Source organism: Lynx canadensis, chromosome E3, assembly GCF_007474595.2.
Source record: "Lynx canadensis isolate LIC74 chromosome E3, mLynCan4.pri.v2, whole genome shotgun sequence".
In the NCBI taxonomy this organism is placed as follows: domain Eukaryota; kingdom Metazoa; phylum Chordata; class Mammalia; order Carnivora; family Felidae; genus Lynx; species Lynx canadensis.
In genome coordinates, this window is record NC_044318.1 from 10,328,258 (window position 1) to 10,354,761 (window position 26,504).

At 48.1% G+C, this 26,504-nt stretch overlaps 1 protein-coding gene and 1 long non-coding RNA gene across 9 annotated transcripts in view; one reads left to right on the forward strand and one right to left on the reverse strand.

Moving 5' to 3' along the window:
- The window catches only part of SNX29 (sorting nexin 29), a 501,802-nt gene that overhangs the window by 153,122 nt on the left and 322,176 nt on the right, over nucleotides 1–26,504 (forward strand). The window lies entirely within an intron of this gene.
- On the reverse strand, nucleotides 18,859–26,264 carry LOC115504178. The gene is made up of 3 exons (XR_003965613.1): nucleotides 26,177–26,264; nucleotides 25,158–25,163; nucleotides 18,859–18,870 (listed from the first exon to the last, which is right to left on the reverse strand). It is a non-coding gene; the product is annotated as an uncharacterized LOC115504178 (long non-coding RNA).

Here is a 26,504-nt window from a genome sequence, read left to right on the forward strand (position 1 = left end):
GACTGCCTCACCCGAGCCATATGACTTTGGGTTCGCTGCCTCCCCTGTGTGGAGCCTGTCTCCCCCTGTGAACTGGAGGGTTGTTGGAAGAAGAGTAGGAGAAGTGTGTAAAGTGCTTATCACCACAGTTAACGCGGTAAATGTCGAGCGGATAGCAGCTATTTTTAATAAGAGTAGTGGCAGTATAGATATGGCTCAAGGTTAAAAATGTGTTGAGGAGGTTCAGTGAAACATACACGTTGATTCATTCATGAAATAAATGTTTACTGAGCGCCTACTGTGTGCCAGGCGCTGAGCAGAGTACTTGGGATACAGAGGTGAATAGGTGTTGGAAGGGCATCTAGCCTAGCGGGAGAAAACAGCGGAGAAGCCATGCTGGGAGTGTTCTCAGGCGTTAAGGGGAGGGTGTGTTCCAGCACGGAGGAGGAAGCCTTCCCGGAGGGCAAAGGCCAGAGGGGGCTTTGGAGCTCTGCCTTGAAAGTGGAGGAACTGGCTAGGGAAACAGGGTGAGGGAAGGGCCATCTGCCCAGGGGGGCCGGTGTGTGCCAAGGCCCAAGGCATCAACAGCTCGATCTCGCAGCGTGCCGGCAAGACTGGCGTGCCGGGGGCAGGCGTGTGGCCCTCAGTGCATTTGCAGCTAGGTCGTCTGGGAGATTTCTTCATCACAGTCTTTCCCACCTGCTTCCCAGGGGACTGCTGTCTGTTGGGGGCCTAGCAAGGGGGCACATTGTTGCGCAATTCGCAGAAACAGAACATTCTTTTATTTTAAAAATTTTATTTTTAGAGGGTGAGTGTGAGCAGGGGAGAGGGGCAGAGAGAGAAAGAGAGAATCTTAAGCAGGCTCCATGCGGAGTGTGGATGCGGGGCTCAATCCCACGACCCTGGGATCATAACGTGAGCCGAAATCAAGAGTCGAATGCTCAGTCGACTGAGCCCCCGAAGGTGCCCCAAAGCTGAGAAAATTCTGTGTGCCCTTCCTCCCTTGGAGACCCACCTATTTCTTTTCAGAATTGCCACCAATAGGTTCAGACATCCGGAGTGTGGTGTCTGTGTACATGTGAGTATGTGTGTGTTTAAAATCAGGAGGATGTGATACAGCTTTATTGGAAGATTACAGGGAATCCCTGATCCAGCTGAGCACTGTGAATTTAATAATTGCAATTATTGGTCTGTTGGGGCAACTTCCATATTTATTGTGCAAAACAGAACTAAAGCCTTACTTTTTTTTATTTTTTAATTTAATTTTTATTTATTTATTTATTTTTTATTATATGACATTTATTGTCAAATTAGTTGCCATACAACACCCAGTGCTCATCCCCAAAAATGCCCTCTTCAATGCCCATCACCTACCCTCCCCTCCCTCCCACCCCCCATCAACCCTCAGTTTGTTCTTAGTTTTTAAGAGTCTCTTATGCTTTGGCTCTCTCTCCCACTCTAACCTCTTTTTTTTTTTCCTTCCCCTCCCCCATGGGTTTCTGTTAAGTTTCTCAGGATCCACATAAGAGTGAAAACATATGGTATCTTTCTCTATGGCTTATTTCACTTAGCATAACACTCTCCAGTTCCATCCACGTTGCTACAAAGGGCCATATTTCATTCTTTCTCATTGCCACGCAGTACTCCATTGTGTATATAAAACACAATTTCTTTATGCATTCATCAGTTGATGGACATTTAGGTAAAGCCTTACTTTAAACAATGAATATGTTTCCATCCTTGCTTGGGGTTGCCGCATGGGTCTCCCGCTATTTGTGGGGTCAGCCAGTCATCTGTGATGGTGGTAAACCAGCCACTTGGTGTTAGAACCTTCCCCCTTGGCTCATTAGTGCCATGCCTGTCTCATTTGCATCCAAAGGGATTTTTGACATTGTGGGGACCCTGTGATCAAGTCTCAGCTTTGCTCACTGGACCAGGAAAACTGACTTCCTGGCCATCTCTTAGCTGATGAGGTCATTGTCCTCATTTGGAAATGGAAACCGCCCTGTCCTTTTTCCTGGTCTCCCTGGCTCTTGAGAGATGCAGTTGCGGTGGCCCGTGACTGCACCAGCTGCCTGGCCAGTCCGGAGCGGGCGTCACCCGGTGGTGCTCGTTTGACCTTTGCCAGGAAAGCAGGCGGGTCGGTTGCACAGAGGTGACTGTGGTGAGCCCCACTCGTCTGGCCATCCGGACTGTGCAGGTGTCAGATGTCATGGAGGTTCTGTGCACCCAAGTAGATGTCTTGGAATCACCTTCCTTCCCCGGGCTCCCCCGGTTGCCTCTTTCCTTGTCGGGGCTGGCTTCGTCATCCTTGTCATTGCGGCCACCAGCGTGGCAGCCACCGCTTGCCAGCTGCTTAGGGTGGGATTCTCTTGTCGCTACCACCATTGACGATGACTCCTGTGACTCTCATAGCTCAGTTTATTGAGTGCTTACTATATTCTGGGTGCTCACTGAATCCTCCCGGAGCTCAGTGCGGTAAATACTAGCATCCATCCCATCTGACAGGGGACTGAGGCCGAGAGGGTTTGAGTGAGTTGTCTAAGGTGTTACTGCTGGGGGGTGGCTGAACTGGGGTTTGAGTGCAGACCCTGCCTCTAGACCGGGGGCCGGCGAACCGCGGCCCACAGTGCTGCTGTGACACATGCATTTCTGGATCGTGCACGGTGGTGTTGGCATTGCCATGGCAGAGCTGAGCGGTGGCAGCAGAGAACGTCGGGCTCACAGAGCCTGAGGTATTGACTGCCTCACCCCGTAGAGCAGGAGCCGGCGGATTTCTCCAGTAGAGTCCAGGCCATCAGCCACCATGCGCACCGCCTCTCCGTCGACAAATAAAGTCCCTGATTTCCTCCAGTGTGCCAGCTGCGGTGCCAGGCGCCGGGAGACGGTGATGAACTGGCAGACGTTTCTCATGCCGCGGTGGGGCAGGCAGGCCATGTGCCTGCCTGCCTTACATACACCTTAGCAAATGTCTGCTTACGAGCAGACTCGCGCTCTGAAGGAAGCGTGCAGGCTGTGTGAGGGCCACGAAGAGACGCGTAGTGCTTGTACATAAGGTGGAGGGATCCGGGAGGAGGCTCTTGGGGAAGACATGCCTAAGCACATAGAGTCGGTGGGGAGAGGGGTCCTCGGGGGAGACAGCAGCAGATGAGGAGAGAACTCTCCTTTCAGATGCGGAAACTGCGGGTCAGAAGCTGAAGTTGAACCCCCTTTGATTCTAAACTCTAGGTGGTTCCTTGTGTTGTGTGTTCCTGCACGTGAAGTGTCCCTTTCCTCACATGCCTTATCCTGGCTGGAATCTTCTTTGAACGGGTAAGGCCGAGGGGTCTCCCAGTGACCCTGGGATGAAGCCCGGACACAGAGCTGACAGCAGCACAGGTGAACGGGGTCTCCGAGACCCTGCCAGTGCCTTTTAGGGCCTGACCCGCGTGACTCTCCCGCTCTCCTCCTCAAGAGCGACCGCTCGTGTCTTCTTTTCATCCTGCATCACAGTGAGGCCAGTAGAGCACATTCCTGAGTTCACCTTTGCTGCTAGAATTTTCTTAATAAACTACCTTGAGTTACTAGATTGTAACATAAATTCTTATCAGTGCATTCTGGTAGGTTGCCCTCTGAAGAGCTCTTTTGGAAGATAAAAGGAATTCACAGAAAAATGATGTGAGTGAGTTCAGGTTACTGGAAGGCTGGTTTATTCTTGCCCCGAATAGTTGCTGGAAAAGGCTGAACGTGGCAGGCTGGAGGCTGAATCGTTGCTGGAAAAGGCTGAGTGTGGCAGGCTGGAGGCTGTGTGGGGACGTGCCGCTGCCCTCCCCCCCGCACCGCCTGGGGAGGACGGTCACAGGAAAGGGTCTGCATCTCCAGGGATGGTGTCCTAACTGAAGGAGGACTTTAGGGGTGACCTCGGCACCAGCCCTCTGCTAACGGCTGTGGGTTTGGGAGATGAGGAAGTTCTTGAAGACAGATGATGGTGCTGGTGGCCCTAGAAATCACTTATTGTTGGCTTGGAATAGGTGAATTGCCTGGCACGTGAAGTGCATCTTCATAGAGCTGTTAGTTAACGAAAAGGGACTGGACGGGAAGGAGAAAGCCCCCCCTGCAGCTCATCTAGGCTCAAAACACAAGTGTGAGTGGCATACCAGGTGATTGGCCAGAAGGTGTAAGAGGTGTCTGATTCTAGGAGGCTCTCATCGTGTCGATAATGGCGACGGGACCCCCGTTGCAGACAGAGCCTGACAGGCTCCTATGGTGGACTCAGAGCACAAGGCCGACTGGTCTGTACACAGGCCTCTCGCGGCCCCGCATGGACATGGAACATGCCAGAAGGTGCCTACTGTGTGTGGACCCCTTGAGGGATTTCTCCCCGGGGAAGGAGCCCAGGGATGCCTTGTGGGGCTGGTCAGTGGGGCACAGGCTTGGTGGGCCTGGGTCGGGTCAGGCTTCTCCCACCTTCTTTCTGAGGGACTTTTTGGTACAGTCCTTTGCCTTTGGGCAGGACACAGTCTGAATGGGGGAGCGTGGTGGGCCTTGAGGAATTCACGTTCGGTGTACAGGTACCTGTGCACCAGGCACTGGGGGTGGTTGTGGAACAGGGAGGAAGGATCTCCCCCGAGGGGAGCTGAGTTTACGGGGAGGTATCTCCCCTTCGCTCTGCTGACGTCAGGGGTTGGGATTCTGTGTTGGGGGCTGTCCGCTGCCCTGCGGGACGTTGAGCAGCTACTCTGGTCTCTACCCACTAGATGCCAGTAGCACCCTCCTCTTAATCGTGACAATCAAATGTCTTCGAACATAGCTCGCTGTGCCCGGGTTGGAATTGGCCTGGTTGAGAACTAGCTCTGGGGCTCGGGGGGTGGGGGACACCATGTGCCCCGCCCCTGCACCGGAGGAAGCTGGCCGTGCGTGGGTGCGGGAGGCGCCCCACAGATGAAGGGCAGCAGGGTCCCGGTGAGCTCTGGCGCTCTGCACGCGAGGTGGTCCCTGGGAAGGCCAGCGGCGGGCGCGACACGTGAGAGCCCCGTAGTGGGGCGCTCGGGGGAACCCTGGCTCCGCCTGTTCTCTCCGGGGCCCTGCGAGCCGGTTTCAGCTGTGAGTGGGGGGGACGCTGTCCCCTGCGCTGGCGTGGGAAGGAAAGGGCTGTGGGTGTGTGGCCCCGAGGGTGCCTGCCCGTGTCATGTGCATGAGGCAGGCACGTGCAGGGGGAGGGGGGCCCACGACATGCCCAGGGGTGGGAGGGTCTTGGGAAGACGTGACCTTTGATCGCTGGGAATCTTGGGCTGAGACGGTGTGGTGTGCACTTGTGTGCAGGTGTGTGCTCACGTGCCCACGTGCACTTGCGTGCGGGTGGGTGTGTGTATGCCCCTCCTGCTGGGTAGAGCGGCCAGGGAAGGCCTCTCCGGCACGCGGGTCCCGTGAAGAGTGCTCAGAGCCCAGAGAAACGGCGGCACGTTCCAGCAGCTGCTTCTGGTTCAGCGTGAGGGAGGTGGCCGGTAGGGCTGTGCTGTTCGGTGGGGGCAGGGCTGACGGGACGGCAGGGTGGAGGCAGAGAGGGTGGTGGTGATCCCGGGGGTCAGGTGGGCTGCCCTGAGGATGTGCTGGGGCGGGTGTGGAAGGTGCTGTTGGAGGAGCTTGGGAGGCAGGCTCCGTGAGATGGGTGGGTTATGACCAGGGAGCAGTGGAGGATGATGGGCTCTGGAGGTGTGTGTGCCTGTGTGTGTGCGTGTGTATGTGCGTGTGTGTGTGTGTGTGTGTGCGCGCGTGCGCGTGCCTGTGGGGCATGTGCGTGCGTATGTGTGTTGGTGATGCCAGCCAGGGACTTGATAGACATCCAGGAGACCTTCAATGCCAGTGGTAGGATTTATTGATGGCTCTGGAGCTCAGGAGAAAAATCATGGCTTTTAGGTGCTTTTCGGGTCTCGGGGATTTTCGTATCTGAGATCGCTCGGGTGGTTTGGAGAAGGGCTAGGAGGACCTTTCACTGGGGCCAGGGTGCCTGCTGGTGGTCTGATTCCTTCTCTAGCTCTGGACAGACCCCACAGGAGAACACCAAGGCTCTCTGCTAGTCTCTGGGTTTGCTACAGGCTCATATAACTGCTGCCATTAATTGGCAGTTTCAGAAAACTGTCCACGTCATCTTTGTGTTAAGGCTGAGAGCACCACGTTGAACTTGGCTCTGCAGTTAGCTTCTGTATCACTAAAGCCTTGCCAGAAGGCTGAGGTTTATTAACAACAAAAATAAATAAAAGGAGGGGATAAAAACACTCGGTTATTGCCATCTTGTGATCATCCTGAGTCAGGTGGAGATGTATACTTTTGGTAGGTCTTTCCCAGAACATAGGTTTTTTAGGTGCTTTGGGTGGGTTCTCTCATTTTGAGCCTGTGCTGTTGAGAACCAACTGCCGAGGGCGGGAAGGCGGGAGGCCCCCAGCTCTGACTGCAGCCGTGTTCCGAAGTCCACGCGGTTGTCTTTGCCAAAGAGGAGAGAGTCTTTGAGGGCTGTACCCTGTGGTTGCTCTCTCTAGGAGCGGCAGATATAGAGGAAGCACTGTGTGTGAGGCTTACAGATAAAAGATCTGAACTTAAGTCAGTTTCCATACGACAAAACCAAAAAAAAAAAAAAAAAAACAAAACAAAAAAACAGCAACAAAAAACCAAGGAACGTTGGTCAGTGTAATGGGAAGCCCGAAAGGGTGGTGTCAGCTTCTGATGTGGGTCCAGAACAGCAGTGAAGTTCCTGGCCTCTGAGTCTGTCCCCTGGACTTTGTTTCTGGAGTGACGTCTTACTCAGGTGGGGATTCTCAAAAGGTGGCACATGTGACCTTGAGCAGCTCCAGGCTTAGGTTCCTGAAGGTTTTCCACAGAGTGAGTAATCCTGTTCCTGAACAAAAGGCCCCTGGCTCGGGCTGTATGGGTCAGTAGGCCCTCCCCTGGCGTGGTCGTCCATTCCAGAAAGAGGGGCTAGCCAGGGTCAGATGCCCACCCCTGGTAGGTAGGGAAGCTGGGGCTATGGATTGACAGGCCCACTGGAGTCTCATGAAGGGTAGTCTCCAGAAGGAAGAGAATGACCCCCAAGGCAGAAAAGCTTCTTCGACCAGAAACTTGGCAAATGCCAATACCCCAGGATCCTGGATTTCAGGTCTCTGAAGAGTAGAGGGACTTCACCCGGTCGAAGGGTAGGAAGCCTTACTTTTAGGCTCAATACTGCATTTAGGTCCAATTCAGGTTTGTAGGATAGTTGTTACAGGTGCTCAGTTTTGACATCTGCCTCTCATGTCTCCTGAATCCACGACTCATGGCTTGGGGCCTGCAGGTTGTCAAATCTGGTCTAGGACTTTGTTTCGGTTCTCAGCCCCGTTCCTTACAGGCTGTGTACTTTTGGGAAAGTCTCTTCCTCTCTCTCTCTTCCTCAGTTTCCAATGAATACCCAGCCTACCTGCCTCATGGTGCTTTGTGAGGACCGGATGGGAACCCGGACTTGGTTAACTGTGAAGTTCCTAGAGGACATTCCCACTCCCACTGTCTGCTGGTGCATGGTTTTTGTTTTTGTTTTCCCTAAATTACACCAAAAGTTTTGAAACTTTGTTTGGGAAGTATTACGCTCTTGGACAAGTTGTGTGTGTATGTGTGTGGTAAAATCGTACTTATTTTTATCTACTTAACAATGTGAAGTGTTGCGTGAGAAGGAAATGCAAATCGCCCCCCAGGTGGCTCTCAGATGGTTTGGCTTTGCTTACCCGCTGAGGAGAAGTAGGTTACGCATGTGTCTTAAAATAAAAGATGGCTAACTGTTCTTAGCCATTGAAGGGGGAAGGGAATGGCAGGAAGGAGAGGGGACCAGGCTGGAGGGAGAGCATGGGGACAGGCCAGGGGGTGTCAAGGTGCCTGGGTGGGGCTGAGATCGGTCCTTGGCCTGCTCCAGTGGTCAGCACCTCCACCTGTGTCCCCAGGGCCTGAAATAGAAGTGGGTTAGGAGCTTGGGCTGAACCTCAGCTCCACTGTTACCTGAGGGGTGTGAACTTAGAGGTGTCGCCTTGGTCACCTTTCTTCTCTGAGCCTCCGTGTCCTCATCTGTGAAATGGATTCATAACATGACTTTCCTCATAGCGTTGTTGTATGGACTAAATAAAATCTGGGCAATGTGCTCAGAACTCTCAGAGGATTGTCATTGAGAGTATAATGTTACAACGAATGACTGTGAGTTTTAGATAGGAGGGACAGATGGCCGTGCAATTCTCATTTTAAGGGAAATAGACGTGAAGATTGGAAGATTGAAAGCAGCTTATGTGAGGTGTTTGCGTGGCTCATGAGTTGGCAAACTTCATCTGTAAAGGACCAGATAGTAAATACTTCTGGATCTGTGGGCTGCACGATCTCTGTCGCAACTACTCAGCTCTGCCATTGTCCTGTATAAGTCGCCACAGGTGACACATCAACTAGTGGTTGTGGCTCTGGGTCAGTAAAAGTTTATTTGCAAGATACTGTTACTAACAACACTTAATTTATGATGGTTGTGGCTGCATTTGGCCCGAGGGCCTCGTTTTGTCCCCCCACCCCCCTGCGCCCCCCATAGCTGGTGAGTTGCCAGGTGCTGAGTTAGCCACTTGCATGTAGGTCTTGAGACTTGAGATTCTAGCTGTGTCCCACTGTGACATGCAGCTTCCTCTACATGCGAATCAACAGAAGCTTGTCTGCCACCAGGGCCAACACCTGCTTTGGGAGCTGGTGGGAGCCTTTGGGAGAAGGGAAGGGCTTCATCTCCCAACTTGTGAGACGCTGGTGAGATGTTTCCTCTCTTGATAGCTTCGTGTATTTTATTTTTTAAATGTTTTTATTTATTTTTGAGACAGAGAGAGACAGAGCCCGAGCAGGGAAGGGGCAGAGAGAGAGGGGGACACAGAATCTGAAGCAGGCTCCAGGCTCTGAGCTGTCAGCACAGAGCTGGACGCGGGGCTCGAACTCACAGACCGTGAGATCATGACCTGAGCTGAAGTCGGACGCTCAACCGACTGAGCCACCCAGGCGCCCCTCATGTATTTTAATTCCTTCGACACTTAGGTGGGTTTTGCCACCCTGCTGCTGTTGTCTGATGGTTCAGCAGAGGTGAATGAGATGGACTGAAGTCTTCATCTGGATGGGCAGGCAGGCTCCCGCGAGCTGCCAGCTGAGACCAGGTCAGCACCTCCCTGGTGGCCCATCGCTGCCACACAGCAGGCTCCAGCGGCCTCTCCCGGGAGGTAGCTGGGGCCCTGGCTGGCTTTGTGCTCCTGAGCTGCTGGAACATCCCTGTGGAAGGGGGGTGGAGTGAAACCCTTCGGGAGAGCAGGTGGCTCCCGGTCATCTTGTGAACACTCTGCTCAAAGGGCAAGAAGAAGAAGGTCCCATCGGGGCAAGAAGAAGTCATTAGAGTCTTTCAGCCTTGACCTCTGCTCCAAGGAAAGGGCGAAAGAATGCATTTGTTGCTGTCGCTGTCTGCTCTGGGAGGCGGGAGGCAGAGGGATTTCTCCTTGGATTCCTGCCGACTCCACCTCCGTGGCCAGTTAGTGCCAGGTGACCCGGGCTGGGCAGGGAGAGGATTGAGCGGTGACAGCACAATGCCTCGTGTGGCATTCGCCTACTGTCAGGGCAGACCTGGAACCGGCACAAAAGAATCCTTGAGGCTCATTTAAAAGCCGAAGGGATAGGTGTATTTTCCATGAGATAACACTTGGTTCTTGAGAAATACGAATAATAAAACGATTAGGAGGTTAAGAATGAGATGAAAATGGAATCTGTGCTGGGTGGCTTGCTTGAAAGTTGCTAAGTTCTCCCTGTGAGTAATAAACAGCATGTTGAAGGAGATTGTGTGTTTGGCGGTGTTGCTCTTGGGATTTTGGAGGAGAAGAAAATGGTTCTAGGAGTTGAAAATATGAATCTATTGCATATCTTAATTCTTTTGTTCCTGAGCTAGGAGGGACCTAGCTTAGTGTTCTCTCCTGAGCAGAAGCGTAACAAAAAACATTAATTATATTTCGTGTACCGCTTAGGTAACTTCCAAAGGGAGATTGGGTTTGGGAATAATTATTTGGGGATTATTCTATTTTTAGTGCTGACATTCGGGGATTAACTAAATTGTTACTAATCTGTTACTTGCCGGCATGTTCTTCACCGCCTGTCTTATAAACTTGACGTGGGTATTGGCCCCGTCAGAAGTGGGTCACTATTTGTTACAGACTGAATTATGTCCTCCTAAAATGCATATGTTGAAGCCCTAACCTTGATGTGACTGTATTTGGAGATAGAGTCTTAAAAAATTTTTTTTAATGTTTATTTTTGAGAGAGAAAGAGAGAGAGGGAGAGGGAGCGTGAGAACAAGGAAGGAGCAGAGAGAGAGGGAGGCACAGAATCCGAAGCGGGCTGCAGGCTGTGAGCTGTCAGCACAGAGCCCGATGAGGGCCTCGGACTCACAAACTGGGAGATCATGACCTGAGCTGAAGTCGGACGCTTAACTGAGCCACCCAGGCGCCCCAGAAAATAGGGTCTTGGAGGAGTAACTGAGGTTAGAAGAGGTCATCCAGGTGGGGCCCTGATCCGATACGATGGGTGTTGTTAGGTTCTCACGAGAAGAGGAGGAACTGGGCGAAATGCAGGCACACGGGGGATAGACTGTGTTGAGGACACAGGGAGAAGGCGACCTTCTGGCGGCTGAGGAGAGAGGCCTCGGGAGTAAACCAAACCTCCTATACCTTGGTCTTGGGCCTCCGGCCTCCAGAACGCTGGGAAATAAATTGCTCTCGTCTCAGCCCCCCGGTTTGTGCTGCTTGGTTATGGCCGCCCCTAAGCAGGCTAAGACCTTGCCAGCTGATGGCTCTTGTCCCAGCTTTTGACAGGTGCAGGTTCAAATCCTGGATTCACGGCTTACTAGTTGTGAGTGCTTGGGACATCTCGTGCCTCAGTTTCTTTTCCTGTAGAATGGGGGGGGATGGTGTATGTCCCAGAAATGGCATGTTCTGTGATTGTGTGGTGTTGTAGTGTGAATCGTGAAGGGGTTTGACTCGGTCTGAGCCTTGCTTCCTGATGACCTGTGTGCTGGTGTTCCCTGTCCCCGCGGGATCTTGACTGGTTTTCAGTGACTCACATTTGTCAGTGATGGAGGCAAACCTCTCCCTCGGATTTATGGCCAAAGTGGAGTAGTATAGTGGGAAAATAAGCTAGTTCTGGGGTTAGGCTGCATGGATTTTCAGGCTTCTGTTGGGTGGGACCGCCGGCTGGCTGCTTTCCTACTCATGGCCGCAGTTGGCTCGGCTGTATAATGGGGCCAGAGTGGAGCTGGGCTGGCATTCTTGCGTGTTGTACAGACGATGGTTCTGTGACTCCATTTTAATCTGCGTGAGACGAGATCCCTCGAGGCTGTCCTTGTGGTTTTTCTCCCCTGTTTGGGGGATGATCCTAGGTAGAGGGTCTTTTCCTAAAGTTTGTTTGTTTTGAGAGGGAGAGAGTGTGAGCAGGGGAGGGGCAGAGAGAGAATCCCAGGCAGGCTCCGTGCTGTCAGTGCAGAGAGAGCCCGATGTGGGGCTCAGTCCCTCGAACCTCAAGATGATGACCCAAGCCCAAATTGGGAGTCTGACGCTTAACCGACGGAGCCACCCAGATGCCCCTGTATAGAAGGTCTTAATAAAAGACTGATCAGTCTTCCCTAGAGGTGGACCTTGTTGGCTTAGATTCTTGCACATCCTTGGTGCCTGGTATAAAGTGGATGCCCACTTATTTCTATTAAGTTTTATTGATACACATTTCACACATCCCAGAATTCATTTACCTCAAGAATGTGGTTTTGTGGTTTTGAGTACATCGGCAACATTCGGTTATTTTCTCGATGTTTAAGTACGAAGGAGTGAATTCTTCGGCGCTTCATGTGTAGCCTTCGTCGGGTCAGTCATTGTTTGCTGTATCCCTGCTCTGTGCAAGGCCAATGCTAGTTCAACCCTGGGGATCCAGCAGTGTCCCAGTCGGAGGAGATGGTCTGCCTTCATGGGGCTCACGTTCTTGTGAACTCGGGACGACACAGGCCAGGATTTGGTCGTGTTTGGCCTTCCTTCTGTCATGGAACTGCTCTCTAGCTATTGAACAGAGCTGCCTAGCAATAACTCAGTCTACTCTACCTTACATTTCATCGTCTCTGCCGTTCCAGAAGTTGCTAACGTAGGCTGTCACTGTAGTTTTCATCTGATCAGTATTCACTGGACGTGGGGAAGGGGACCGAGGGCAGGAAATACCGGGGTGGAGGTTCCATGCTTCTGCGAGCTCCGAGGAGGACATGTGAGGGGACCGCCCAGGATGAACATTGGGTTACGGGGAATGGCTGCAGTGGAGGGTTGGCCGCTCTGGTCTCTTACCACGTTGTCTTGCATTTGCCGTGATCTGTGGCTGCTTATGGTGGTGAAAGGGGGCTGCACTGAGCTCTTACTACAGTGGGGGGGCGACGGGAGGCTGAGTCACACTCATGTGAGAGTGACGTAGGAGGGAGCCCTTGTCTGTGATGCTGTGGCACGTGGAGCTCCATCAGGACATCAACCAGATCCCAGGGTTCCACAAACCGTCTTGGCTCTGCTCTCATCATCTTTCAGGTCAGCTAGGACCACAAAGGGCGAACCCCCCCCCGCCCCAGAAAAAGGCCTTGTGGTCATGGAAACAACATGGAACCCTAAACAATCAGGAAGCTCGTTGAATAGGTCTTTTTGTCTTTATTTTGTAGAGGGGAAGGGCACGTAATCAGATGGACCAAAGATGAGTCAAAACAGAACTTTGGATTGTATACCGCAGTCTCCTCTCCTTTTCACCCTCTGCTCTGTGGCCATGGTCACTTGTCTTTGTGGGTCCGGAAATCCTATCCAAGTCCTCAGAATTCAAAAAGTTCCGACGAGCTTGAGTGGTGTTGTGTCGTTTCTGTACAGTCACGTAAGCGGGTGTGATTTGGAAGGATTGATTTGGCCAAGTGGTCACGTGGACTTCTCCTCGAGTGTCTGCTCTGGTAATAGTGGCATTCTGGGACCGTTGTGTATATATCGTGGTACAAAGCCCACGAGTTACCCCAGGATACCCTAGAGCCAGCATGCTATCTGTCGTTGCCATACTCTGTATGAGGAGCACGGGATATAGAAGCGGCAACGTCAAAGAAATAAACTCCATAAAACTGCATTTGAATCGGAAATAGCAATAAAAATAATGAGGTATTTTATCTTAAAAAGAGATACTCGTGTGTGTATTCCTATGTGTAGATAATTTGTAAAGTCTCAGAGTAACACCCTTGCTACTGCTACAGTATAATGGTTTAGAACAGAAACATTTTTACAGATGCTTTCCCCGTTCTTGAAAAACAATCCTGCTGCATCTGTATTCCCTGAGCACATGGCCAGTAACCTCTTGTTTCTCCTTAATCCTTGTTTAGTCTCCGTTCCGTAAGCTTATGTAAAGTCGTAAGGTTTTTCCCCAGATCTTTGGTTATCTTGCCAGTCCTTTGGGCTCTCACAAGCTTAGGCTCTGATATTTTGTGGGGGGCCAGGCGGGTGGGGTGGCGCTTATGGGAATAGCGGGCTCAGGGTTGTTGCATGCTGTTACTGGTTTGTGCTCTTTATATTTGAAAGTAAATTTGGTGGATCTGAAGGCCCTTAGATCTCGATTTCTCGAAAGCCCTCAGTTTCTCAATTATCTTAAATACGTTACTATGTCTTTTGGAAGTATTGCATTGAAAGCTGGATCATGATCTAATTTTCTTGCTCTGAGAGGTCCCTTGCCCCAGGGTGTTCTTCACTTTTTCTGATGTTCGGTAATTTTCCTTGACTGAATCTTGGTGTTCGTCACTCAGGACTTGTATTCCCAGGTATGTGGTATGCTCTTGCAATAGGTAATTTCAAATTTCTTGCAACAAAGTTTATTTGCCCTCCAGGGGCTTCTGTTTTCTCTCTGCTGGATCTTCTTTGTTGTTCGTATTTGTCACTTTCTCTCAAATCTTTTTTTTTATTTCCCTTTATTTCTTTTTCATTTTTTCAAATGTTTATGTTGAGAGAGGGACAGGGAGAGAGAATCCCAAGCAGGCTCTGTGCTGTCAGTGCAGAGCCCAACGAGGGGCGTGACCCCACGAACCGTGAGACCATGACCTGAGCTGAAATCGGGAGTTGGATGCTTAACCGACTGAGCCACCTAGGTGCCCCATTTTCTTAGTATCTTTCTAAAGCTTTTGTCTATTTATTTATTTGACCTTCTAGGTGTTCCTTCTGGGATGGTCTTCATTTGTGAAATGTTTTAATTGCCTCAGTTTTGTCACCTCGTGACTGAGTCTTTGTAATTTAGTTCCTGTTGTTCTTTGCTGTGGTGTAGCATCTCCGCGTGTCTTTGAGCTTCTTCGGAAATAGAAGGTCACAGTTACATGGGTATTTTTGGCATGCTTTCATTACCTGTGGGTATGTTCCACTTAACTTCTTACAGCTTGGGATTTTATCTGGATCCTTCTCTGTTGCTCTTTATGTAGACGCAGGAAAGTAAACTTCTGGAAGGAGGGGAGGTTGAGGGCTGCATTTTCCAGCTTGGTAGAGCTCCCTCTTCTGTTCCGACGGTGCGCTCAGGCGTGTGGCACAGTTTTTCCCGAAGCTTTCTGCCCGTGTTGTGCTCCCCTGCTTGTACCTAGGTCGCCTCTGGTGTCTCTCCCCTCCATTACGATTCTCACCAGTGGGTGGTGCCCTTGCCACAGGGCCCTCCCCGGGAAGGGCATCCTCTGGGCCAGTGTGCAGGATTAGCGGAGGCCAGCCCGTGTGAGCCCCTCAGGGTCACGGTAGGTCCCTTGCTCCCCTCCCCCTGCCGTGGGGAGAAAGGAAACCTGCCCCAGCGCTTCTGTTGTCGGCTCAGCAGGTTGTCCTTTCCAGGGGGCATCCGCTGGTGACCGAGGGGTTCATTTTGCAGGGTATGTTCTCAGATGCCCACGTTGTTTCCCTCTGCACTCGCCTGCACGCACACAAGCTCACGCCATGGTGGCAGTTGGTTTGTCCTCTCCTGCTTATATTTGAGGGTTTGTGGGGTGCCTCGTCACCCACCTTCACCTCATCGATAGGCTTCGGTTTTGCCATTTAGCTATCGATATATTTAGAGAGATTAACAAATTAGGCTGCCGTCACTGCTGTTTTCCTAGAATCCCTTGCTGAGCAGACCTTTAAAGTGACACTAATAGGGGTACCTAGGTGGCTCAGTCGCTTGAGTGTCCGACTTCAGCTCAGGACACGATCTCCTGGTTTGTGAGTCTGAGTCCCGCGTCGGGCTTGCTGCGGTCAGCCTGCGAGTGCACGACCTGCTTCCCATCCTCGTTCCCCCTCTCCCCCTCCCCCGCTTGTGCTCTCCCCAAATAAGTGAATATTAAAAAAAATAACACGAATAAATCCCCCCTTAACAGTGATTCCACCAGAGCAAGCACAAAAGAAGGAAGTTGCCAGTGAACATGAAATTGGAGCTGAATGGTCAGCTGGTCAGAGCCTCATGGGTTGCTGTGGGTCAGAGCTCATTTTCCTTCACACAAGCGCTGCCTCTCTGGACTCCCAAGCACCGCCTGTCACCCGCGGCGGTGCTTCCCGCGCAGGGTGCCGCGGACGGTTCCTGGAGGCGGGGATAGCGATGCCTTCAGCCCAAGGGGCTGCCAGCGGAACCGAGGTGGCAGGAGCCCCTGGCCAGTCACCTCCACCCTGAGTGGGGCACAGAAAAGTCATTTTGAGTGAGCCTTGGTTATGGATCGCTTTGTTCATTAAACCCTCCTTATTAAAAGAGAATTGCATGACTTTTTATTGTGAAAAATTTCAGGCCTTCCCAAGAGGTGTAAGGCTAGTACCATGGATTTGGGTAGGCATGCCCTTTTCCTAGATTCACCCGTGGTTCCCACTTGGCACATTGGTCTTTATTTCCACTCTTAATAAATGAATAAATTGTGTGTGTGTGTGTGTACACATTTTTTCCCCTCAGCAATTGGAAAAATGATTTCAGACCTTGTGATTCTTTACCCCTAAGTCCTTCCACATTTATTTCCCAAGAATAAAAACAGTCTCTTCTATTACCACTGTAGTATGATGCCCGAGAAGATTGAGAGTTCCACAATATTTAACACACAGTCCGTAGTCCTAATTCCCTCATTGTTCCTAAAATGTTTTTTTTTTTTTTTAGTTATTTTCCCCCATAGAGTCAGGACCTCTGTGAAATGGCTGCATTCCTTAGCTTTGGTTGGCCTGTCATCAGACCGTCTTTGAGCCTGGATTCTGTGCTGTGCCCTCGCTGCGTGTCGCACAGGGTCAGGGTCCTGCTTCTCAGGAGCTTCTGCCTGGAAACAGCCGCGTTACAAATAAAAGCTATGAAGATTCGGGCTTCCGAGAGCTTCCCGCTGGTAGCTGTGCTCCTGAATTTGAGTCCCCTTGGTAACAAAGGCCATCCAGTCCCTGCTAGACTTCCAGACCCCTGTGTGCGGTCAGCTTCCTGGAACGCATAGGATTTCATTTGCATTTGGGCACTGGCCTTTTAAAGCCATCGTAAGAGCTTTCCAGGCACAGGGTTCTGGCCCTTGTGAATTCTCAGGGAGCCTGGAGGCCAGAGAACGAACACTCCTTACGTTTAGGAGCATCTTCTGTCATTCTTCAGTAATTCATCCCCAAGGTGTGGGGCGGAATCGAACACAGCAGCAAACTGTTGGCATCACGTCCAGACGAGCCACAGTGACGGGCAGCTTGAAGGAGCCTGGTTTTGGGTTTTGTTTTTTTCTCTTCTGCTTTGTCAACTTGTAGTCATTAGCTGTTCAGGGGAAAAGAAAAGTGTTTCCTCAGGAATGCGTTATAGTTGGTGAAATCCTCTGGGACTGATTGTGCATCCCCGCGAATGTGCCTTTTTGAGCAAGTTGTGCTGTGGCCACTGAACCCTAAGCCATCGCGTATGGAGGGCCGTGTGTGTGAACGTGGATTTACAACCCTGGGGGAACCTGATTTTTATATTCTGTCTCTGCTTTGATGCTGAGATTTTCATCCCACAGCCATCTTTGAAATTGGTCGGAGTGGCCGTGTTTATGGGCTGATGGGCTTGGGTGGCTGGGGGGCGGGGGTCTCAAACTGGAATTCCTAGTGGGGCCAAGTGGGTAACGGAAGTGAATGAAGCAGGCCCCAGGAGAGAAGAGGGACCGGGGGGGAGCCTGGGGAAGCTGGAAAGCGCTTGTCCTATCTGAAGGAGCTGCCACCCCCCCGGCACCACCCACGAGTGGCCACCAGGCCCGCCGCCCCGTGTGGTCAGACACTGGGCTTTTTCAGCATAAGCTGAAAAGATAAGGGAGAGATCTTGATCTGTAATGATTTGTATCTAATAAAACTGCATCTCTCTCTCTGTCTCTCTCACACACAGACTCTCTCTCTCTCTCTTACACACACGTGCACACACACACACACACACACACACACACACACGCCATCCACACCCCCTGAGGCTCAACAGAGCACGTCTCCATGCCACACAGCCCTCTACAGTCACCTTTGTCTTTCTCTCTCTCTGCTACTTGGCCTCCATTGTTGTTATTTTGTGGCTGCCTTTTAAATTTTGCGTTTTTCATAGTCTACATTTCCTGCTCGTGGTCTCAAGAGGTTGGGATTGGGTGAGGGTATTGTGACCTACTCAAGAGCCAAATCGAGTGTTCAACTTGGCATTCACGTGCCGGATGTGTCTGTCTCCCAAGGCTCCTCCACAGTCCATCACATTCCCAGACGCCACACCACCCGGAAGGAGGGGGACCGTTCCAGGCCTTTCCCGCCCTTCCTCGTACGCAGGCGGCACAGCAATGGTGAGTGTGCCCCCTTGCTCCCTGGTGCCCCTGGAAGTGTTGGCCAGGTTCTTGGCACCAAGGAGGTGGGCACATTTCGTGAACCGCACCCCCTGAACTGCGTGGCATTTATCCGTGTAACGCCCTACCTGGGCCTTGTTACTCTCAGATCCTTCGATGTGCTGTATTTACTTGACGAAGCAAACTTTTCAGTGCCAGTTGTAAGCTATTTAATCCTTCAAACCTTACTCTATGGGTTGTTTTTATAAACCCCTATTGTTGGTTGAGAACCTTTAAAATTTTTTTTCTCTTTATTTTGAAATGATTTAAAAATTGCTAAAGAATTGCAAGAATAATAAGGACTCCCTTTCGGCCAGATTAACTGGTCATTAGTATTTTACCATCTTTGAGGTTAATGACTCTATATCTGCCCATAAGAACCTTTTTGCTGGTCATTTAAGAGTTGCAAACATCATGACCTTTAACCTTTAAGTGCTTATGTTTCCTAAGAACAAGGGCACCTGCGTAGAGACCTATTGTATGATGATAAGATCCAGGAGATAGTGATGTGATAGAGTGTAAAGCTATTTTACCACTGAGGCTACTGAAGCCTTTTATGGCCATCTTCTTTGATCCAGAATCAGGCGTTGCGTTGAATTGTTGCATCTGTTAAATCCCCTGTAATGTGGAGCCCTTCCACAGCGTCTGTGTTTTTCATGACCTTCTGTCTCTATTCCTTTCTGGCCATTTGCTTTGTAGACCATCCCTCAATCTGGGTTTGTCAGCTGTTTCCTCATGATTAGATTCAGGTGGTGGATTTTTGACAGGCCCTGAAGGGTTTTAAATCCGTTTCGTCTTGGTCTAATAAAGGGACACTAACTAGCAAGTAGACTTCTGGTCATGAGAGTGAAAAGACATGGGAGCCCTGGGGCCCCAGCCAGAATTGGGCTTACAGGTGGGTCTTGCTGGGCAAGTGAGTTGCTTTTTTAAAAAAGTTGTGAATTAAAGTGTTTTAAGACCTTAAAGCTTGACAGAGAAATCCAGATTGCCAGCTGCTCTTGAAGATCTGGCATCCCTGGGGTCACAGTCCCACATGCCTGCTCTTGGGTCACGGATGGCCCCTGAGACGGGCATGTGCTCTCTCCTGTGACCCTTACCCACACATGATGCCCGACGTGCATTTCTCCTGCCTGCTTCACTCCTGCGTGTTAGTTGCCTGGCCCCCGTGGGTCTGCGACTTTGAAACCTCTAGAATAAACCTCTAGAATAGGCTTGCAGTTAAGTAAGCTCTCTCTCTGTTCTGCTCTTGTACACAAGTCCTGTGTTCTTCTTGGGAACATCCTTCTTGAGGAAATAATTGGCCATTGCATTACTGCTCCTTCTGCTCCTTCTTGCCTCTTTTGAGAGGTTGGTTTTTTGGCCATATTTGTCATCCCCCTGCAGTGAAACTGCTCGTGTTCACTGTTCCCAAAGGTAGGTTGCACATGGAGGACCTTCAGGTGTCCTAAACTGGCTCCCACGGAGGCCCGGTTGAGGAAGAGGCTCCTTCAAGCTCCCAGTCAGTGTGGAAGAGGCTCCATCCCAAGCCGGGGAGGTGGGGCGGCCTACAGCAGCCTAGGGAAGTCAGGCGAGGAGGGGAGGTTGAGTTGGTGTTCGTCCAGAGAGCTCCGGAAGAGCACTGCCTGTTGAGGCCTGACCTGGAAATACTTGAGGGAGGACTTGGGCATTGCTGTGCGTCATCCCTCGCCTTTCGGTTGCATGGAGAAAACAGACCTTTGTAGGTTAGAAGACCATGATGGTGGAGCTTCCATTTACAGTTTATGAATAATGATAACAGAAGAGAATAGCTAGCATTTACTTAGTACTTAATATTTTCCAATCACTTGATACATATTTGCATTTGTGCCCCTGTGTTTGTGCGCACACACACTTATTTTAATTGTCCCTGTCAGTTTCTAAAGTAGGTATTAGTCTCCCATTTTACAGTGATAAAACCAGGGCCCAGAGAGGTCAAGTGACTTACCCAAGGTCAAACAGAGGCAAAGACAGTGTTTGTGTTACGCCTGTTGGGCCTCAGAGCAAACACTGGGATGACACAAAGGACTGGGGAAGGCAGCTTACTGCTCACTTGAAAAGTCAGTGCCCTAAGAAGTAACTTGAAAGAGTTTTGAGTATAAATGACAGTCAAGTATGATGCAGCTATTAAGTTTGGAACCCTATGATTTTCCTGTTGTGCTCTGGATATTTTGGGTGTGTATCATCTGCAATTAATTACCTTCATGAGTTGCTGGCGTTGTTTGGGCTGTTTCCCTGGCTCTGGATATGAAATGTGGGGCCATCGTGCCATTCTGAGTGGAATTTACCAGGTGGCTAATGAGATGGGGTTTATAAAAGAAGTAGTGAAATGGTGGGAATAGGGAGCAAGCACTAAAAATCAAACAAGCTTTTTACGACCCTCTTCCCCGCCCCCCCTCCAGCTGGCAGATGAGACACCATACAGCTCAAGGAGAAATGCAGACTGCCCAGAATTCGGCCCCCCTGGCTGCCTTTGCACTGTCTTTTTAGAGAAAATGGCTGGAAAGCAAGAAGTAGTCAGATTTCTTGTGCATGGTAAGGGACCACTGCTTCCTGAACCACGTCACGAGAGGTATATTGTGCTTCTCTGGACTCTGGTTCCGATGGGGTGTGCTGGGAGAGCACAGGGCTGTACGTGGTTCTTGGGTTCACGTGTGGCCCGGAAGTGACCTGGGGGCTGGTTAAAATGCAGATTTCAGATCTACTCCAGAGCGCAAATGTTGAGCTGTGCAGTGGGGCCTGGAATTATTTTTTAACTCCTCACTGTACTAGTGTTGGCCATGAACAAAACATTCTCCTCCATGATGCATACAATTTGTCAAAATCAGAAGATCAACATTAGATTTTTCTATCCAGTCCCTTTTTCATGTTCAATCTTTACTGGTGGTTCCAGTAATGGCCTTTCTTGCAAAACGATTGAGTCCAGAATGAGTTGTTAACATGTAATTTCTTAGGTGTGGAACAGTTGTTTTTTGAATAGTCATTTCCGTAGACTTTCATGACCTTGACATTTTTGAAGGTTATTGGCCAGTTGATTTTGCAGAATGTTCCTCGGTTGGTTGGTTGTTTCCACAATTAGCCTCAGTTTATGCATCTTTGTTATTAACATCATGGTGGTGATGCATGCTCTTGTGAGAGCATCCTCGCGGGTGGCACCCGCCTTCAATTTGTTCCATGAGAGATCATGATGACTTTGATCCCTGGATCTGATGGCGGCTACCCTCCTTCCCCACTGTGAACAGTTCCCCCCTTTATAGTTGCACACTATTTTGTGGGGAGGTAGTTGGAGCCAATGTAAATATCTGATGAGGCATTAAACTTTCCACTTATTCATTTTTGGGTTCGTGGATGTCTCTTTTGTTCAGTGGCTCATCGTCCATTACTCTCAACATTTTGGTGGTCAGATCGTCCTGGATTGGTCTGGTGGCAGTGCTGATGAGTTGGCTTCTGTGTCCTTTTGAAATGACCTCATGAGTTTACACTGACACCCACCCAGAATTCCAATCCAACACCACACTGTCAACCTCCGGTCTTCTCAGTTTATGTTGTGACTCCCTTCTTTGAAGTGAGAACCTCGGCTCCTGCTGTCTGTATGTTTAGGGATTTGTTTTAAAGATATCATTATGTTTATTTTTGTTGTTTTTTTTTTTTTACCGTAAATTTTTGGTTTAATTCCATTTAACACACAGTGTAATACTAGTTTGAGGTGTATGGTGTAATAATCCAATAGTTGCACACATCACCCTGTGCTCATCGTGACAAGTGCATTTCTTAATCCCTGTCACCTACTTCACCCACCTCCCCCCCTGCCCCCACCTCCCCTCTGGTAACCCATTGGGTAATTCTCTATAATTTAGGATGTTTCCTCCTTTGTTTTTCTATCCGTCTGTCTCTCTCATTTTTTTCCCATTTGCTTGTTTGCTCCTTAAATTCAACATATGAGTGAAATCATAAATTTGTCTCATTTCACTTTGCATTATACGCTCTAGCTTCATCCATGTCATTGCAAATGTCAAGATTTCATCGTTTTTCATGGCTGGATGATAATCCATTGTATTCATACGCCACATCTTCTTTATCCATTCATCAGTCACGGGACACTTGGGCTGCTTCCATATCTTGGCTATTAAAAGTAATGCTGCTATAAACATCAGGGGTCTCTTTGAATTAGCGTTTTTGTATTCTCTGTATGAATATCCAATAGTGCAGTCGCTGGATCTTAAGGTAGTTCGGTTTTTAACTTCTTGGAGAAACCTCCATACTGTTTTCCACAGTGACTGGACCAGTTTGAATTCCCACCAGTAGTGCATGAGGGTTCCTTTTCCTCCACAGTCTCGCCAACCCTTGTTGTTTCTTGTGTTATTTAGCTTAGCCATTTTGACGGGTGTGAGGTGTTAACTCATTGTAGTTTTTAAAAATATATTTTTTTGAAATTTTATTTATTTTGAGGGCGAGAGAGAGAGAGGGAGCACGAATGGGGGAAGGACAGAGAGAGGGAGAGAGAGAATCTCCAGCAGGACCCGGCACCTGATGCTGCTCTTGGATCCCACAAACCATGAGATCATGACCTGAACCACAGTCCAGAGTTGGATGCTTAACTGACTGAGCCACCCAGGTGTCCCTCATTGTAGTTTGGATTTGCATTTCCCTGATGATAAGCGATGTTGGTTAGCTTTTCATATGTCTGTTTGCCATCTGCCTGTCTTCTTTAGAGAAATGTCTGTTCATGTCTTCTGCCCATTTTTTAGATGATTTGGGTTTTGGGTGTTGAGTTTTGTAAGCCCTTGATGTATTTTGGATACCACGCCTTTATCAGGTATGTTATTTGCAAACATCTTCTCCTAAGGCTGCCTTTATTTTATTTATTTAAAAAAATTTTTTTTAATGTTTACTTATTTTTGAGAGAGACAGAGACAGAATGTGAGTGGGTTAGGGGGAGAGAGGAGGGAGACACTGAATCCAAAGCAGGCTTCAGGCTCTGAGCTGTCAGCACAGAGCTTGACGCAGGGCTTGAACTCACAAGCTTTGAGACCGTGACCTGAGCCGAAGTCTGACGCTCAACTGACTGAGCCACTCAGGTGCCCCTAGGCTGCCTTTTAGTTTTGTTATTTCTTTTGCTGTGCAGAACTTTTATTTTGATGTCGATCCAGTAGTGGATTGTCACTTTGGTTTCTCTTGCCTCAGGAAACCTATCTAGAAAAAGGTTGCTCTGGCCACTGTCAGAGAAATTACTGCCTGTGTTCTCTCCTAGGATTTTTGATGGTTTCAGGTCTCACATCTAAGTCTTGCATCTATTTTGAATTTATTTTTGTGTGTGGTGTAAGAAAATGGTCCGATTTCATTGTTTCGCATGTTGATATCCAGTTTTCCCAGCACCATTTGTCAAAAAGACTATCTTTTTTCTCCTTTGGTTATCTTTTCCTGCTTTGTCAAAGATTAATTGATCATATTATTGTGGGTTTATTTCTGAATTTTTTGTTCTGTTCCATTGATCTGTGTGTCTATTTTTGTACCAGTACCATACTCTTGATTCCTGCAGCTTTGTAGTAGGTTTTGAACTGTGGAATTGTGTTGCCCTCAGCTTTGTTGTTACTGTTGTTTTTTTTTTTTTCTTTCAAAGTTGCTTTGGCTATTTGGGGTCTTTTGTGATTCCATACAAATTTTAAGATTGTTTGTTCTAGTTTTATGAAAAACGCTGTTGGTATTTTGATGGCAATTGCATTAAATGTGTAGGTTGCTTTGGTGAGTGTGAAGATGCTAACAGTATATATTCTTCCAATCCATGAGCATGGGATATCTTCACATTTCTTTGTGTCTTGAATTTCTTTCATCAGTGGTTTATAGTTTTCAGAGTTAAAGGTATTTGACCTCTTTGGTTAGGTTTATTCCTAGGTATCTAATTTTGGGTGCAGTTGTAAATGAGATTTTTTTAAAAATTTCTCTTGCTGCTGCTTCGTTTTTGGCACATAGAAACGCAACAGATTTTGGTACATTGATTTTGTATCCCGTGACTTTATGGAGTTTGTGTCTTGGTTCTAGCAGTCTTCTAGTGGAATCCTTATGGTTTTCCATAAAGAGTATCACGTTCTCTGCAAATCGTGAAAGTTTGATTTCTTCCTCACTGATTGGGATTCCTTTTATTTCTTTCTGTTGTCCGATTGCTGTGACTAGGACGTGGGCTGCTCTGTTGAATATGTTGGTGAGGGTGGACATCCCAGTCTTGTTCTGACCTTAGAGGAAGAGCTGTTTTTCCCTTGGGATGATGTTTGCTATGGGTTTTTCGTGTATGCCTTTATTATGTCGAGGCCTTTATTTCATATGTGGCCTTTATTATGTTCCCTCTAAACCTATTTTGTTGAGGGTTTTTATCATGAATGGATATTGTATTGTGTCAAATCCTTTTTCTCCATCAATGAAATGATCATTTGGTTCTTACCCTCTTTCCTACTGATGTGACGTATCACATTGATTTGTGAATATTGAGCCACCCTTGCAACGCAAGAATAAATTACACTTAATTGTGGTGAATGATCTTTTTAAACGTATTGTTGAATTCATTTCACTAGTATTTTATTGAGAATTTTTGCCTCTATGTTCATCAGGGATATTGGCGTGTGTGTGTGTGTGTGTGTGTGTGTGTGTGTGTGTGTGTGTTTTAATGGTGTCTTTATCTGGTTTTGGTGTCAGAGTAATGCTGGCCTTGTAGAAAGAATGTAGAAATTTTCCTTCCTTTTCTATTTTTTGGAATAGTTTAAAGAAGGATATAGATAGGTATCCTTTAAATGTTTGATAGAATATTTGCCTGTGAAGCCATCTCGTCCTGGACTTTTGTTTGTTGGGAGCTTTTATTTATTTAATTAGTTATGACTCAATTTCTTTGCTGGTTATCAGTATTTCCTCCTGTTTCACTTCTGTTTGTTTATAGGAATTGATCAACTTCTTCTCGGTTGTCCAATTGGGTGGTGTGTAGTTTTTCATAATCTCTTATGATTGTATTTCTGTAGTGTTGATTGTTATTTCTTTTTTCTCATTGATGATTTTGAATCTTTTCTTTTTTTCCCCTCAATAAGTCTGGATAGAGGTTTAGCAATTTTACTGATTTTTTTTTTTCAAAGAACTGGCTCCTGGTTTCATTGATCTGTTCCATGATTTTATTTTGTTTTAGTTTTTATATCATTTCTTTGTGCTTTCATCTTTATTACTTACTTCCTTCTGCTGGTCTTAGATTTTGTTCCTCTTCTAGTTTCTTTAGGTATAAGGTTAAGTTGTCTGAGGTATTTGTTACTTCCTGAGCAATACATTGCTACACCCCCCTCTTTGGGCTGCTTTTGCTGCATTCCAGAGATTTGGGGCCATCTTGTTTTCATCTCCGTGTTTGTATGTTCTTCTTTATTTCTTTTATTTCCCAGTTGACCCATTCATTTTTGAGTAGCATGTTTCACCTCCACATATTTGTGGTCTTTCCAGATTTCCTCTCGCGGTTGACTTCAAGTTTCCTAGTGTTATGGTCAGACAATAGGCGTGGTGATTTTGATCTTGCATTTGCTGAGGTTCATTTTATGGAGCAATAGCTCATCTTTTCTGGAGAATGTTCTGTATGCACTTGAAAAGAATGTATGTTTTGCTACGTTAGGATAGATTGTTTGGAATGTGTCTGTTAAATCCATCTGTTCCTGTGTGTCATTCGTAGCCGTTGTTTCCTTGTTGATGTTGTATTTCGATGAATTCCTCTGCTAGTATTGTGTTATTATCAGTTGGTTTCTTGATGTTTGTTACTAATGGTTTTATGTACTTAGTTGCTTCTGTGTTGGGTGCAAAAATATTTAAAATTGTTACGTTTTATTGTTGGATGGCCCCTTTATTATTATTATTTTTTTAATTTTTAAAGTTTATTTATGAGAGATAGAGATAGCATTGAATGGGAGAGGGGCAGAGAGCATGGGAAACAGAATCCAAAGGGGGCTCCAGGCTCCGAGCTGTCAGCACAGAGCCCGATGTGGGGCTTGAACCCACGAACCGTGAGAACCTGAGTGAACCCGTGAACCTGAGCCGAAGTCGGATGCTCAGCCGACTGAGCCAGCCAGGTCCCCTGTCCCTCCCCCCCCCCCCCCCCGCCTTATTATTATGTAGTGTTCTTCTTTGTCTCTTGTTACAGTCTTTGTTTTAAAGTGTTACTACTCTGGCTTTCTTGTGACATCCATTTGCACTATAGATGTTTCTTCATTCTTTGCCTTTCCCTCAGCAGGTGTCTGTAGGTCTAAAATGGGTCTCTTGTAGGCAACATATGTAGCTGGGTCTTGTTAATTTTTTTTTTTTTTAATCTGTCACCCTGTGTCTTCTGGATTAGAACATTTAGTCCCTTTACATTCAAACTAATTATTGATAGATATGTATTTATTGCCATTTTGTACTTTGTGGTTGTTTCTGAAGATTTTGTTTGACCGTTTATTATCTTTCTCTTTCATGCTTTGCTGATTTTCTTTAGTGATATATTTGGATTTTTTCTCTTTACTTGCATGTTTTTTAGTGTTTTTTGGCATATGGTTACCATTAAATTCATACATGACCTCTTCTGTGTAATTAGTCTATATTAAGTTGATGGTCATTCAAGTCTGAACCTATTCTTTTCTGTTCTCCACATTTTTAGATATAGGTA